This window comes from Meleagris gallopavo, chromosome Z (genome assembly GCF_000146605.3).
Source record: "Meleagris gallopavo isolate NT-WF06-2002-E0010 breed Aviagen turkey brand Nicholas breeding stock chromosome Z, Turkey_5.1, whole genome shotgun sequence".
NCBI classification, from domain to species: Eukaryota; Metazoa; Chordata; class Aves; order Galliformes; family Phasianidae; genus Meleagris; species Meleagris gallopavo.
This window is the reverse complement of record NC_015041.2, coordinates 546,776-562,184: the sequence shown is the minus strand read 5'-3', so window position 1 is coordinate 562,184 and position 15,409 is coordinate 546,776. Positions and strand designations below refer to the sequence as shown.

The 15,409-nt window shown below is 47.3% G+C and overlaps 1 long non-coding RNA gene across 1 annotated transcript in view; it reads right to left on the bottom strand.

Moving 5' to 3' along the window:
- Positions 1-6,993, bottom strand: part of LOC104914732 — a 36,636-nt gene extending 29,643 nt beyond the window's left edge. The window contains exons 1-2 of the long non-coding RNA XR_004162148.1: positions 6,929-6,993; positions 1,869-1,942 (exon numbers count right to left, since the gene is read on the bottom strand). This is a non-coding gene — a long non-coding RNA (uncharacterized LOC104914732). The remainder of the gene's footprint in view (positions 1-1,868; positions 1,943-6,928) is intronic.
- Between the last annotated feature and the right edge of the window lie 8,416 nt (positions 6,994-15,409).

Sequence of the window (15,409 nt, the reverse complement as noted above, 5' to 3'; positions counted from 1 at the left end):
CCTCACCACTCTCTGAGTAAAGAACTTCCCCCTGACATCCAACCTCAATCTTCCCTTCCTCAACTTCAAACCATTTTCTGCTATTATCTCCCCTTTCAAAGAGTTGACTCCCCTCCTGTTCACAAAAGTTCTTGGGGGAGATGACACAGTGCCAGGGATTCAGCAGGGAAGTTTCCAGCGTGTCCTTCAGTGAATCCTATGCCCACTGAAAAGATTCCCACTTCTCTCAGATCACTTCTGTTGGTTTGCCACCACACTTCAGTGCTTGTGTAAAGTTCCCTTTAATGAGTTGATTATTCCAGCCATGGCTTTGCTTTCTTCCAAAGAAGCAATGAAATTTAAAGCTCTGTAAACAATTCAGAAAAGTTCCAGCCAATTAAATATATCAAGTTAATAAAAAATCTGTGTTAGTATGTGTAGGTCAACCCAGCACACTGCTAACAGCATTCCTTCTGCAGTGTGACCCAGCACACTGCTAACAGAAGGGCTTTGGGTCTGCTCTGCAAACACATACTCTAAGGACAGCTACACGTGTGCCAGCATTTTGCTTGCGCTCAGAACGTAAAACAGCACATTTAGGAGAAAAAAATTAAAATAAAAGAATACAAAGTTTTGTCTTAGCGTGTTCTGCACACCAAGGTAGCTGTTGTAAATTTCACCAAAAAAATTAAAGGTGATTTAACTTTTATTTGCTTGTGTATACATTCAGAAATTAGAGGTAATTTCAGTAAAGGCTAAATTGGATACCACTGGTTTTAAAGTGATTAAAAATGTCTGTCAATAGATTGTAGTTTCTGCAGTAATGAGCTCCCTCACAGTCGAGCGTGAGACACCAAGAATGCCAAAAACCTCAATTAACCTCCAGAAAAAAAAATACAATGTTTTCTGGCTACTTCTGGCTTCAGAAACAGCCTCTCTCAGTCACTCAATGATTCAACTTTTGAAATCTTTATTTGCACAACAAGCCCAGACTGGGAGAAAACCTATTCCTAAAACCTATGACTAATAATTTCAAAACAGAAGACTTGAAAACACAAAGTGACCATATCTGCATCTTTAAAGGGTAGACTGAAAACTCAGTCTTCTTGTTTGACAACTGTTATTTTGGCTAAAGTCTCCAGTCAGTTTGCTCCATATTTTAGCGTACAGACAAACAAGAAGCTATCATAGGAAGACTGCCTTATGCACAGCAAAAAATCCTGGCCCTTAAGTGCCAAGTCCAGAGATCAGGACGATTTAAGACAACTGGAAATAAAGCCCAGACTCACCACTACCTAACAGAAAAGCTCCCGGTCTGCAGAGATCCCTGTGCATTCTCTCCCACATCAGCACGTAGGGCAGTGTAGGCTGGCCAGGAGGAAACGCTCTCATTGCCTCACTCCTTTCAGAGGTACCATCCTTAAGAACTGCAGCAGCAGCACCTGGACACGTCTAAGGGTCCAAGAAAACTCAAAGTGTCTGTGCAGTCACCTGGCACCAGAGTCCTGCAAATCAGTGGGGAAAGCAGAGCTTTCTCCCATTCAGACAGAGGGAGCTGCTGGCCTTCAGCCTTTTGTGCATTATGGGAGCAGGCAGCTTAGAGTAACATAAATGCTGCAAACACTGCTGAAGTGTGAATGCTTACACAACCAAGGAACTGAGATAGCAGCTTCCAGGGGCAGAAGGGGCTAGTAAGTGGTTACCCACTGCTAACTGCAACCCACTGTGACTAACAGCCGTCCTGCCAGCACACACTGCTTAACTTGCGCCAGGTGTGAGCAAGTAAGAGGAGCTCTCATCCTATTTATTAACAGTTAGATAATAAGTTTCCTTGCTCTGCTAAGTTCGTTCTGTGCAAAATCATGAGATGCTCGATGCAGAACACTCACCTGGCTCCGAAGATGTCTTTTTTCGCCAGATCAATGCCAGACACCACTTTCACCCTGAGGATACGAGACTCCTCCTGGTAATAAAAGAGAAAGAAGGTTTAATACTTATCCTGTCAATGACTGTGAAGATCACCCATTCGCAGCAGGTTACCCTGTGAATGAACTCAAGCCTTCAGATAGCAGAAATCTTTGTTAGGTGGAGAAAGCCCTCCCAGAGAGAGAAACACACTGTATCTGCCCAAGAATAGCAAACACGAAGAGCTTCCAGTTGCACCAGGAGTTAAGAAAATAATAGCAGATACCAGTAATAACTTAACAGTAATAACAATACAACAATATTAAAACCCAACAAAATCACTGCTTATCGAAGCATCTTCTACTTCAAACCCTAACTGATCCCTATTCCAAATCTGAAGTGATCAATTCTCCATGTTCATTCATTCTGCTCAGACTCTCGGTCTGTCTCTTCAGACACAAGGGAAAATATCTGTAAGCTTTTTGTCCAACAATGCGAATAATCCTCGCAGGAAGAGATGTCTAGGGCCTAAAAAAACATACAAGTCCTCAGCACGCGATGGTTTAGACCTGTCCCACCTGCTCAGTAACAGTGTCCAAAAACCGGTTTCAGCAGCAGGTGGTGGATTCAGCAGAGGCACGTTGCCCACTGCATTGCCACCAGGATGTATTTCTAGGACAGAGCATGTCCCAGTGGGCATGGCTTTGGTTTGTGCCCTCGTGATGCTCAGCTCCTGAGGAGCATCGGCATCAACAGTATTTTCTTTCTCTCTGTTCGACCTGTTTATTTTTGTTACCCGGAGGCCACCGAAATTCAACCTGGGAGAGGTTCTATAGAAACAGGTTCTGCAGTCACCCCTATCAGTTTTGCTTTTTTCTCCTGATAAGCGCTCCAGAACTGAGAGACGTGGGATTCAATTACAGTAATTTGAGACTCCTTGAAGGCCATTTGGGAAACAATAATGCTCCCCCACAGGTTCCTCCTGGCATGGCCACGCTACACCTGCCCTGTTTGCCTTGGAGAGCCAACAGCAGCTGTGAGCCTGCGGGCCCTGATGAGATAGCAGAGATCATCAGAGGGTCGGAGCACGCCAAAGCACCCCAGCATTCCACCAGGCAGGAAAACAAGGTAGCGTGTCAGTGGAGTTACTGTAGTGCGTATTGAATTGATTGTACTTTTTAAGGTTTTAACTATTTTTTCCTTCAGTCTGTTAATGTCAGTCATTATGTTTGGATTACAGGACACATCAGACCTTCACTTTTAATAGACAAAAGGCAATGGACTTGCAAACTGGGATCGAGAGCATTCCTTTGTTAAGAGGAGGAAAGTTAGAAAAGCCATCAGAACCACACAGTTCTGAACTCGTGGAGAAACTAAGGATAAAAAGCTGTGACAGTAAATGAAGAAGGACCAACAGAAGTGTTTCTAACAGCAGCTACACCACAAATGCTCCTCACACTTCCTCCATGTCATCAGCTTTACTGCAGCACATCTCATTTCTGCACTGACACCACCTCAGTGCATCACCTGTATGGAAAGAGAACCATCAGGAGGAAGGCCAAACGCGGCAGGATCTCTGCTGCAGGTCCACGAGACACAGCAGAAGCTCCTCCAGGCAATCCAAACACATTCTCAAAACTGTACTTTCAGTCCCACTTCATCCTTTAAAAGAAATTCCATTCCCTCTCTGCATATGTGCTCTCAATCTGTAACCCTGCATTTTACTAAGCAGGAAAAATGTTTTGGCAAGTAAGCGTTCAGATTTCCAGAAGCATGAAATAAACACAGCACTTTAATTATATTAGAAACATCTCCATTAGTAACAAAGCCTCATCTACCTACATCTACTACCCTCACTCAGCAAGGTACCTTCATCAACCCCACTTCTACTGTGTGCAATGAGCGAGGCATGTGAAAGGCAGAGAACATTTTCTTCTTATGCCCCTTTTTCTTCTCTCATCCCCAGCGTGCTGTGCCTTGATAGAGGAAGGAGTTAAACATTCACAGCAATAGTGCCTGCCCATAACAATTAGATATAGGATTGCTTGATTAGGCACAGTGGGAGACCTGGAACAGATTACACCTGACACAGGTTTCTGCTCACCCTCTTTCGAAAGGCTGTACAAGAAAAATAGATTTTCTCTTTTGGTTTGCTTTCCTGAACACCCAGGGGACTGCAGGACATCATCACTGAACACCAGAAATCTCTGAGACAGAAGGTGCAGGATGCAAACCCCAAAGACACTGCTCCCTTCTCTGCAGGGAGTCGGGGCTAATCTTCAGCTAAGGAGCACCTGGGCTCACTGCTGCTGGGTGAGCACTGTTTACACACACAGTGATTTCAGCAGGAGGTGTCGAGACACACTGCTCTCCCTGCAGTTCACTCCATTCCCACCCAGGTATTTCTGCAGTGAGGTCAGTGTGTGGAACCAGTGCAGCCCACAAGCAGTGCCTCTGATCACCTACATCACCTGACAATATTCAGCCAACTCAGAAAATGCTGACCTGCCTTTTAACTTTAATCCAAACATCTAGATTTCCAGGGAAGTTGTCACGTAGGAGCACAGAAAATGTCTCAGCTGAGTTATATGTCATCTGAATTTGGTCTGCAGATTAAATAATACTTAAACAGCTCAAAGTGCTCATGTATAGGCACATGGGTACCCAGCCTGATGTGTCCTGTGAGGGCTGGTCTGTGTCTGATGTGCAGGGAGAATCACAGAGTATTAATTAAGGCTGGAAAAGACCCCAAGATCCCCAAGCCCAACTCCAACCCATCCCACCATGCCCACTGACTATATCCCTACACAGCACTATAGAATCATTAAGGTTTGAGGAGACCTCTATGATCCCAAAGTCTAACCCTAGAACATCCTCCCTGTGCCCACTGACCACGTCCCTAGATGCCACATCTCCACAGTTCTGGAACACCTCCAGGGTCAGGGACTCCTCCACTTCCCTGGGCAGCTGTGCCACTGCATCACTGCTCTTTCGGAGAAGAAGTTGCTCCTAATACACAACCTGAACCTTCCCTGATGCAACTTGAGGTCACCACCTTCCAACCTGAAGTACCCAGCAAAGAAAAGGACAAGGGAACACATTTGTGGGGATAAGGAGAAGAAATGCCTCTGGGGAGCTATCACTCATTGGATCATACGCATGAGAGCGTAGATGCAGTGAGGGTGGTGGATATGTGGTGGAACACACAGTTCAGGACCTGGTTTCAAACTGAGTAAATGAACAAGACCATTCAGAGTGGGTAAACAGAGCTGACCTGAAAAGAGGGATCTATGTCTAAAAGCTTGTCTATTTTTTCCAATTACAACTGCAATCAGTGTAACAAAATATATCCCAATGAAATGGTGTAATAAAACATATTGATCCTGCTCATAAACCTCAGTCTGCTGAGAACAATCAGCCTTCAGAAGAACTTCTGTACGAAGAGCATCGGCAGCCTTCAGCGTAAGCAGACAGATGGAGAAGGCATGAAAAGCGCAGGAACTCGGGGATGATGTGGGGAAGGTCAGCAGTTTGTTACACAACATTACATACTACTCTGAAAGCATCTATACCAGAAAGCGTTGAGTTCGAAAAACTAAGGAAAACGACGTGATTTTCTACATAAAATCATCAAAACTCGCCCCTGTACACTCAAAATTCTGGAAGCTTGACCGAAGGAAGACATTTTTTTCTGCTGAACCTATAAAAGCTTGTTTAATTGGCCAGTGCTTATCTTAAAAGTGAAAGAGACGCTATGCCACAAGAGAATACTGTAACCACAGGAGTCCTCTGCAGATAAGCAGCTTTGGGTCCCGCATGCAGTGGTATGCCATGGAGCAGAAAGACCTCCTGACTGAACATCACCGATATCAATCTAGTAGTACAGTACTATTTACTGGCAGCAAAATACGCTAAGGCATTATGTTGAGTTCTCCTGCTAGACCCATTCACACTGACTTCTCCTTTGTCCAATGATTAACACACAGTTTACTTGTTCCTGCCTCCCTGAAGATGTCAGAGGTTACATACTTTCCTCCTATGTTGTGGGAAAGGTCTACAGGGGCAACATTCTGCCACCTGCAGCTCAGGCTGCTGTTTTGGAGATGGCAGCTGGGCGGGGGGAACCAATATCGGACTCAGTGCAGCGGAGCCCAGAGCCAAGTGTGCAGCAAAGCAGCAACAACAGCAAGCAGACCCCGAGCACCTGGGGAACAGGGTGAGGGAATATAGCAAAAAGGTGCGTTACAGACCTGTGAGAGTCCGTACATATGCTTACGTACGTGTATTTATACATAAGATTCGCATTTTAAAATCTGCATTTAAATGAACGCCATATTTTCTCCCTCCAGGCACCCTGAAAAGCAAAGCCATTTGTAAGACCTATGAAAGCATTCACATAAATAACTAAGCAGCCCTCCAATCCTCAGGATGCTGGCACCAGGGGCACCACACCATGCCCTACATGTTCCCCCCCTCCAGGTGCAGCTCTGTCCCATGCAGCAAGGAAGGATGACCTGGTGCACACACAGCACGGCACGATGGCCATGTCACCCAGGGCTGCTCAAAAGACAGATTCTTGAACACAGACAGTCAGTAATCCAGCCTGACAGAAGATGAAAAACTAGAAGTCAGCTTCCCATGGGACAGAAAATCCCATGACACGTTTATAACGTGCATTAAAAGAGTGGTGCTGACATCATTGATACAGGTACAAAAAATGGACAGACAAGTGTAGAATGCACCACAAGTCTGGATCAATGCAAACCAGGACTGGAGCAATGTCCCACGGAGTGGAGAGGAGAACTGGCGCACTGGATGGAGCACTTGGTACGCTCTTCCAAACCACCACTGAAACGCTGACCAACCCACCTACGAAACATTGACCAAACCCCAACCAGCGCCCTCAGCAGCAACACATCCAGCTCTCCGGGATGCCACTGCTGCTCACTCTGCAGACCCAGCCCCAGGCAACCCCACTGCCCATACCCGAGGCCCTGGAGCGGGGCAGGTGCCCATCCAGCCCTGCGCACCCACTGGCACTTACCGGAGGTGCTGGTGGTGCCAGCGACCTCAGGCCCAGCCTGCAGCTCAGTGCTGCACCACGGCCCCGCAGCACCGATCAGGACACGGAAGCTGCACCGGTGGAGGCCATAAATTTCCATCACCGAGGCAACGAGGTGAAAGGACAGCAATCTAGTGCTTCACCTGGGGAACATGTAACGTGAAATGCTGGTTGTTTTCTTCCCCTCCACAGAAGAGGCAATTTTGATTTCGAGCAGAGATAGGAGGCAGTGAAGTAAATTTCCACTGAGCAGAAGGAGTGGAGCCAGCACCAGAGAGCTCCCTGCCACTGCAGGCTGAACTCCCAGCCTGCTATCACCTCGAGTGAGAAAATTCACCTGGAGCATGGTGTGCTGGGCGCAGCAGAACTGCAGTAGCACCCGAGCAGAGCGCTCCTTAATCCTGTGCTACAGCACAAAGTCAGTGGCAGTCTGCAGTTTCAAAGCAAAACACAACAATGCTCACCTGCTTAAACAACACAAGTATTTTCCATAAAGAGCAAGACTGATGACGTTAGAGCACCCCTAAGTCTGTCAGCACAAGGATGCGTGGCAGGCAGATCAGCCCACAGAAGAGCCACATTCTCTCCTTTGCGGGTGGATGGCAGCAGCCCACACGAGAGCTGGGCAAGAAGAGTGTGGGATGAAGCTGTGTCTATGATAGAGGCATGCAGAACAACAAGGGTGCAAAGCCGCGGAGCCGGACCACACAACCTTGGAAGGATTTCCAATTCTGTGGCTCTTACCACAGTCCAGGTCCTGCAGGGACACCATGGAGCGATTTGCTGGGGACGGTGTCAACAGCACATCATGAACCTCACTGTGATTCCTGTGCGGTCTCACCAATGCAGGGGTCTGTGTGGGCAGCTCGGCCAGCAGCCCCTGCTCAGATCCCACTGCTGCAGCGAGCACAGGTGCAGGGCACGGCCGCACCTCCACTCTGCTCAGCTCAGGGCAGCAGAGCCAGTGTGGGCGCAGTGCAGCAGGTCTGGGTTACAGTTTGCTGGTTCCAGCACAAGCCAAAGCTTTGTTCAGCAACTCAGCACAGAGCAGCTCCTCCTGCTCTGAGCTGCGTACTTTCCTTGCAGAATTCTTCACATGCATGGCACGGAGAAACTTATTTCAAAGCAGATTGACACATTTTGTCTAACACTGATCTCAGAACTGCAGAGATGAGCACTGGAAGCACGGTGAGGAAAGAAGCTGGGAGCCAAGGGGCATTTAGAGTCAGGGAATGGCTGCACAGCATCACAGGGTAACCACAACTTTATGGACCTACACTGAAAGGGCTCTGGTTGTCCCATGCCACTACAATGACACCGGGCCAGGTTTTGCTCAACACGGCATGGATGTGTCCCAGAAGCAGCAGGGATGAAACAAATAGCAGCGAGCACTGCAGGAACAATGGAGCGTGGGAACCCACAGCTTACACAACACAACCTATCTGATGTTTTGCAATAACGCTGCCTACTCTGAGGCCTCAGCACTTGGAGGCGAAGTGTTCATGTTTTTCCTGGCCAGCCATCCCAGCCCAGTGCTGCAGAGGGGGGCTCAGACCCCCACCTCCCAGCCCAACCCTGCAGAGAAGAGCTCGGGATAGAGTACTGAGCTCACCAGAACCTGTTTACAGGGTATTTTTAGCACATCAAAAAGAAAACTAAAAAAGCAAGGCGAGCTCCAGGTGAACTGTGTTCTATTTTTACAAAAAGCAGTTGATATTTTTACTCTTCACAGCCAGTATGCTTGAGCAATTTCAGCCAGCGTGCTGAACCAGGTCAGCTGGCATCTGCAGCAGTGCCCAAATGGACGCAGAATTGCTGTCAGGAATGGCCGAGCTGTGCTGCAATGGCTGAGCTGTGCTGCAGCACTTGCCCTGCTCTCTTACCCTACACTCAGACCTATTTATGCCACTCACTGAGGAACGATTCCAGCAGCAGCACTGCTTTCTGCACACAGTAACTCACCAGGCTCCAGCAGAGCCATGCATGCTGTACTGATGTCTCTTAGACCCAGCAGTACCAGCAAAGTAAAAAAATCTCCATCTGCTGTCACCCTGTGCTTTTTAATTGCCACAGAGGCACTCAGATCCCCGGTCCCCAGCTAGGCACAGACCTGCAGTTCCACCACTCACTCCTCCACACCAAGCACTGGCTCTGATTGTCCCAACTACACCAAGAGGAACCTCCCAAAAACTTGTAATAGCAAAGCCTGGCACAGAAAGCACCATTTTTTGTGGTATTTTCTGTTGGGAGATAAAGAAATTCAGCTGATTTTAAAAACTTGAAGCTTTTATTTAACAAATATCTAACTTTCCGGCATGCAAAAGCAGCTCTTCAAGCACAAACTAATATAAAACAAAACAGCAGTGCTATTACAAGTGGGATGATCACATTATACTGCCTGACACTCATAAAAGCTTTGCCAATCACAGAGAGTGAAAGGAGGCCAGTCGTGTTACCTTCAGATATTCATTATCTGTTGGTCGATGTCTGGACAGATCTATTACCTTCGAGCACACAGAAGAGAGCAGTACTCCAGAACTTACCATTCAGAGAGAAACACAAAAGCCCAAACTGTCAGTAAATGTCCAATAATTTCACCCAGTAATAAAGAATGGCTCCAATTCCCAATTAAGCACTTGCAGCAAGATATCATATGTTAATGCATGAAAGCTTTCACAGCATCTTCTCTAGCAGGAGTAGGGTTTTACTTCTTACTAACTCAGTCTCAGACTGGATTTTCTTTTTCAGCTTCTTTAGTTAGTGCTTTTTGGTATGGTGAAACCCTGGACTAGCTCAAAATTGAACCTATTTTCAAGTGAAGAGTTCTGAAAGGCACTTAAAACAACTGTGATTAGGAATCAAGCAGAGGGCAGAGCAGCTCTGAAGCAACTGCGCTAAGCACGACGCAGGCAGGAAAACATTCAATCAGATTTTATTTGTAGGCAATAACATGCATATGACTTCAAGGAGATCTATGCTAGCACGAGGGACAAAGAGCAACCTGCATGTGCACACAGCAGAAGGGTGCTGAGGAGGGCCAGCTCCTGTCACCAGGCTGTTCCAACAGCACCATGCCGTGCAGCACCTCCCAGCTGGAATTCCTCCGGGTTCTGCTGTGAAGCTCAAACATTCACAGTATGATGATATCAGTACGATTGCTGCACAGCAGGCCTCACAGTCACTGACAGGAAACCAACATGCAGCAGCACCGAGATGGCTTCAGAGCTGCTGCTTCTCTGCACTCATTTTCTCCTACCTTGGAGAAGAGAAGGCTCTGTGGAGAACTCATTGTGGCCTTCCAGTATTTGAAAGGAAACTATAAACAGGAGGGAGAATGACTGTTTACAAGTGTGCATAGTGATGGGACAAGGAGGAATGGTCTTAAACTGAGATGGGGAGGTTTAGGTTGGATATGAGGAGGAAGTTTTTCACACAGAGGGTGGTGAGGCACCGGAACAGGTTGCCCAAGGAGGCTGTGGGTGCCCCATCCCTGGAGGCATTCAAGGCCAGGCTGGATGTGGCTCTGGGCAGCCTGGGCTGCTGGTTGGCGACCTGCACACAGCAGGGGGTTGGAACTAGATGATCGTTGTGGTCCTTTTCAACCCAGGCCATTCTGTGATTCTGTGATTTTCCAATTCTGTCTTACAAAGGCTGTTCAGATCCAATGTCACACAGGCAAACAGGGCAGGCTCTGGAGAAGAGCAGCACACTCACATGCAACGTGGAGTTAAGGATCTTCAAGAAGCCCACCAGCACTTGCAGGAAGCATTCCCTACTGCGTTCTTAAGGATATTATAGGAACACCTCCAAAAGTACAGCAGCTCTGGCAGAACATTCTCACTTACTACAATTACTAGAATGCAACACAGCACTGCTTTGTCTCGCTCATCACTGCTCTCAGAATGTGAGGGCAGCTTTTCCCCTCGTGCAACTGTAATGCAAAATGGAAACCGCAGGATTCACCTGATGGCCGTTCCAACCCCAGAGCCCTTATGGTGAGCCAGGTGGGTGAAGGCCCAGCAGACTTGCACTTGGCAGAACAGCAGCAATCAAGGAGAAAGGAGTTAAACACATAACTAAAAGTGAGTTGCATATGTCTGCTTTAACATTTATTCCTCAGATCGCATGCAAGATCTCTTAGAAAACAGAAATTCCTTATAGGAGATAGCAGTGAGATGGGCCCACACAAAGCACCAGGCAGAAGCCACATCTGTACCCAGCTCATTTCACATCCTGAAAACTTGAATTTAAGTTCTGGCAATTGCAACTGCAACTGCTTCTGTATTATGCAAATATTCTGAAAGTAATTATTTAAAGCAAGTTTTATGAAAATTTGAGTATCTGGACCATAGGTATATGGACCATAAATGGGCAGCTTTATCACTGCTGCATTGTTTAATGACAGAACAAGCATTCAATAAAAACGTAATTCCACTGATAAACTGTAATTGGAGGCTCATTTCTAATGCAGATAACATTGGTGATGTGTTTAACTGTACGTGCCCACAAAGCGAAGCTGCAGCACGATGGCTGCGTCACGTGGAGTGCAGCACCAGGCAGTGCTTGCACAGGCTGTGCCGAGAAAGAAAGACAATAAAGGCCACTCCAAGTGGCAATAAAATACCCGTGAGGCTGTCAAAACCTCAGCTGCCCCTGAAAGGAGAGCTGTTTACCGCAGCGCTTCCATCTCTGAAAATACTTTATCAAGCACATTTCCAAGAGAGCTGTGAGAAGGCATTAGTCACTGTGGGGATCCGTGGCTCTGAGGACCCGATGCTGCTTTATCAGCCTAGGCATCTTATCTCGGCTCCAGCAATGGAGACATTAAAACCAAGGAGGGGAAAAGCTCTTGCGGGGAAACAGAAAAAAAAGAAGATGTAAAGACAGAGAGCTCCAAGCTTAAAAAAAAAACAAACCACCACATTTGATTTTTTTTCCTTCTGCTCAAACCAAAAATCAAATGCAATTGCAATGTTAATAATTCTGCCCTCCAATTATAAAGCACTAACACTGGGTTGTGACATTTGCTGCAATTCATGCACAAGCATCCCACCGCAGCGATGCTAAGTACAGAGAGAACAGTGCCATAGGCAATTAGTGCTCAACTAACAATGTGGTAAATTCAGTTGTAGGTAATGCGATGTAATCTGATTCATCACAGTTTGTGCAAGGACAAGCAGGGACGTTATAAAGCAATGCACAGTACTCCCAAATCCTCAGAGCTACCCAAAAGCCATTTCGGAAAGATGAGTGAACTTTGCTGGCACTAAACTTCATTCTACAATTTCAGCGCTCAGTGCATTCATTTACTACAAAAAGACTTTGTTTGAAGCTTTGTTCACAGCAAGCCTGATCAACTGTGACAGTAAAAGAGATGAAATAAGGGCTGAGGTTCTAGAACTTCTCTGGCAGTTGGGTTCATGCTTCTCATAAAGCTTCACCCATTCCTTTGGTGCCCTATGACTGCAGTCCCCAAGCACATCAAAAAAATCTTCCATTTTACTCATTCCCACCTTCCTTTCTATTGAAACAACAGCACTGTAACATGATTCCACAATGCATCTCATTTTATTTTTAAGATTTTCCAAAAGCTCTGAAGGCCTGAAAGCCGTGCTCCTCTGGAAGCTGCATACACCTTCTGCTCCTTGAATAAGTCAGCCTTGTGGCAAAAGTAATGATCATGTGCATTTGGGACCTTCAAAGAACAGAGAAGACAACCTTTCCTGAATATGAAGGTCAGCAAATAAGCAATCCTGCGTGCCTCCCAACAAGCACAGCCTGAATCCACGCTGTTTAAACGTTAAACAGTTCTCCTGCCCTTCACTTGAGAGCTACATTATCCAGCTCTCACTCAGTCTCTGCATCAATACCTGAACACTAGAAACAACAAGTAAGTTTGTTGTGGTTTTTAACAGCATACTGATGGAAAAAAAAAAATGTTCTGCACTTCATGTTGACCATGGCTTGCCCCAAATGCAGTGGATTTTATGTAATGACACCAGGCTTTAAGGTCCTGCTCATCCAGTCTCAGTATAATGCACACAAATGTTTTTTTGTTCATTATGGGCTGCATCCGCTGGAGTGGTTCTAAATACCGTTCCTTAAGAAAGCATTCCATCTAAAAGATCTTAAAATGGCAGGAATGTTTTTGGGGGGGAACACTGAAAAACCCACATTGCAAAGTATTGCATTGGGGTGGACCCCAATGGTTCACACCTCTTTGCTGTTTGTTTTTGTCTTTTTAAACAAACACACCAAAATTTCACTTCAAAAGCTAAACAACTGTCTGATGCAACCTCCTTCATTTGCATCTCATTTGCAAAGCAGGAGCAGCCTACTTAAAGCATCCCTAGGTTGCGCAAGAAGTAATGCCTCCTATTTGTTTTCATAGAAACTACAATAGCTACAAGAGCACAGCAACACTATTTGATAAAGCAAAGTTTCAGCTACAGCACACTGTTCTTCTGCACAGTCACCACCACTAGCTGCACATTTTCACCAGTGATGAACAGTGTGCTCACCCAGATCTGCATCCACAGAATAACATCTGAGGCATCACTTTTGGAGCAGCCTGACAGTGGGACGGGGCTGTGTGCACTGATGGGGGAGAGCTCAACGTGGGGACACCCAGGCTGGACCTACTGCTCCTGTCACCTCACCATCAGCTGCTGCTTTTCAGAGAGCTGTCACAGCTCAAACGAAGTAGGCTTCACTTTAAGCACAAAGCAGGAATGCTGATTCTCAGAGAAAGATTCCATTTTCCACCACAGTTTGTTTCCCTGCATGAATCACCCTATTACCCAACAAGAAACGAAATTAGATCCTTCAGCTCTCAGCTGAAGTTAATAATTAACGTCACTGTGAGAGTTTCCAGTCTTCCCCGGTGAAGGAACTCCTTCCAACGCATCCACGTTGCTGCTGCCAGCCAGCCCAGCAGCCCGGCCCTTGGCCTCTCCACTGTCGAGCCACTGTTGTGGGTCCCGTTTCAGGCACCCGGTTGTATCCTGCAGCAGTACTGCCGCGTGTTCTTAAGGCACGTGTGGCTGCATGTGCTGCTCCCTGAGGGTTTTGAGGTGTGGGGAAACCAGCCCTTAAGCTGAGCCGATGTGCACCACCATCGGCTCGGAGGGATGCACTCCCACCGTAAGTGCACAATGCTCTGGTATCCTGGTTTTGCTTTGCTGCTGCCAAGGTGCTCTCAGCACCGTGGCTGAGAGGAGCACAGGCCAAAGTCACCGCCCGTGAGATGCAGCCCTCTCCCAGCAACTGCCTGCATGTGGCAGGGAGCAAAGCTGGCCCCTCACAGCTCTGCTTGATCATCTTCCCTGCAGCCCAGTGCTCCTCCCAAGGCTTTAGCCATCAGCTTTTTCCTCAGGCCATTATAAAAAAGCACTTCTTGGCACCAGAGCCTATAGGGATAGAAATACAGGGTGTCTCCAAAGAGCACTCAACGCAGCAGGCCGGGACCACAGGAAGGGTCTGACGCCAGCTCTGAATGGCGTGCTGCTTCAGCTCCCCTGCTGCTAGACCTGTATCTTGCAAACAGATGGAGCTGCATGCTTGGTCATGACTAAAAAATCAACTCTCTGAACACCATAACATGGATCCGCAACCTGTGAGAATGCAAAGACATGCAGTTTGCAGTCAGATGGTGTGCCACTCAGAATTACTTATTCTCCCCAAAAGACGTATTCTGAAGATGTATAATATCCATATTGTATGAGTTTTAAAAAGTGCTGGGTACTGCCCTTTGGGCACAACAGCCTTGCTACAGGCTTGGGGCAGAACAGCTGGAAAGCCACACAGAAGAGAAGGGTCTGGGGGTGTTGGACGGTGCTCAGCTGAATGTGAGCCAGCAGTGTGCCCGGGTGGCCAAGAAGGTCATTGGCATCCTGGTTGTGTCAGCAGCAGTGCAGACAGCAGGAGCAGGAGGTGACCATCCCCTGTGCTCAGCTCGGGTTGGGGCTGCACCTCAGTGCTGTGTACCGTGTTGGGCCCTCACTGCAAGAAAGACATTGAGGCCCTTTAAAGACCACCTGGTGCCACTCCCTGCAGTGCACAGGGAAACCTACAGCTGCACCAGCTGCCCAGAGCCCCTTCAGCCTCACCATGGGTATCAGGAGGGATGGAACACCACCATCTCCCTGGGCAACCTGTGCCAGGAACAGCCCCAGGAACAGCTAGAAATGTGGATGAAATTCAGATAATGCACAGAACCTGCTTTGCTAAAACTGCATTAACACAAATGTGACCAGTGCACATGGCCAACAGGGACAGGGAGGGGACAGGGAGGGGACAGTCCTTCTCTACTCTTGTGAGGCCCCCTCTGCAGCACTGTGTCCAGGTCTGGAGACCCAGTGCAAGAAAGACAGAGAGCTGTTGGAGAGGATCCAGAGGAGCCACAGAGATGATCAGGGGACTGGAGCACCTCCCCTATGAAGACAGGCTGAGGGAGCTGGGCTT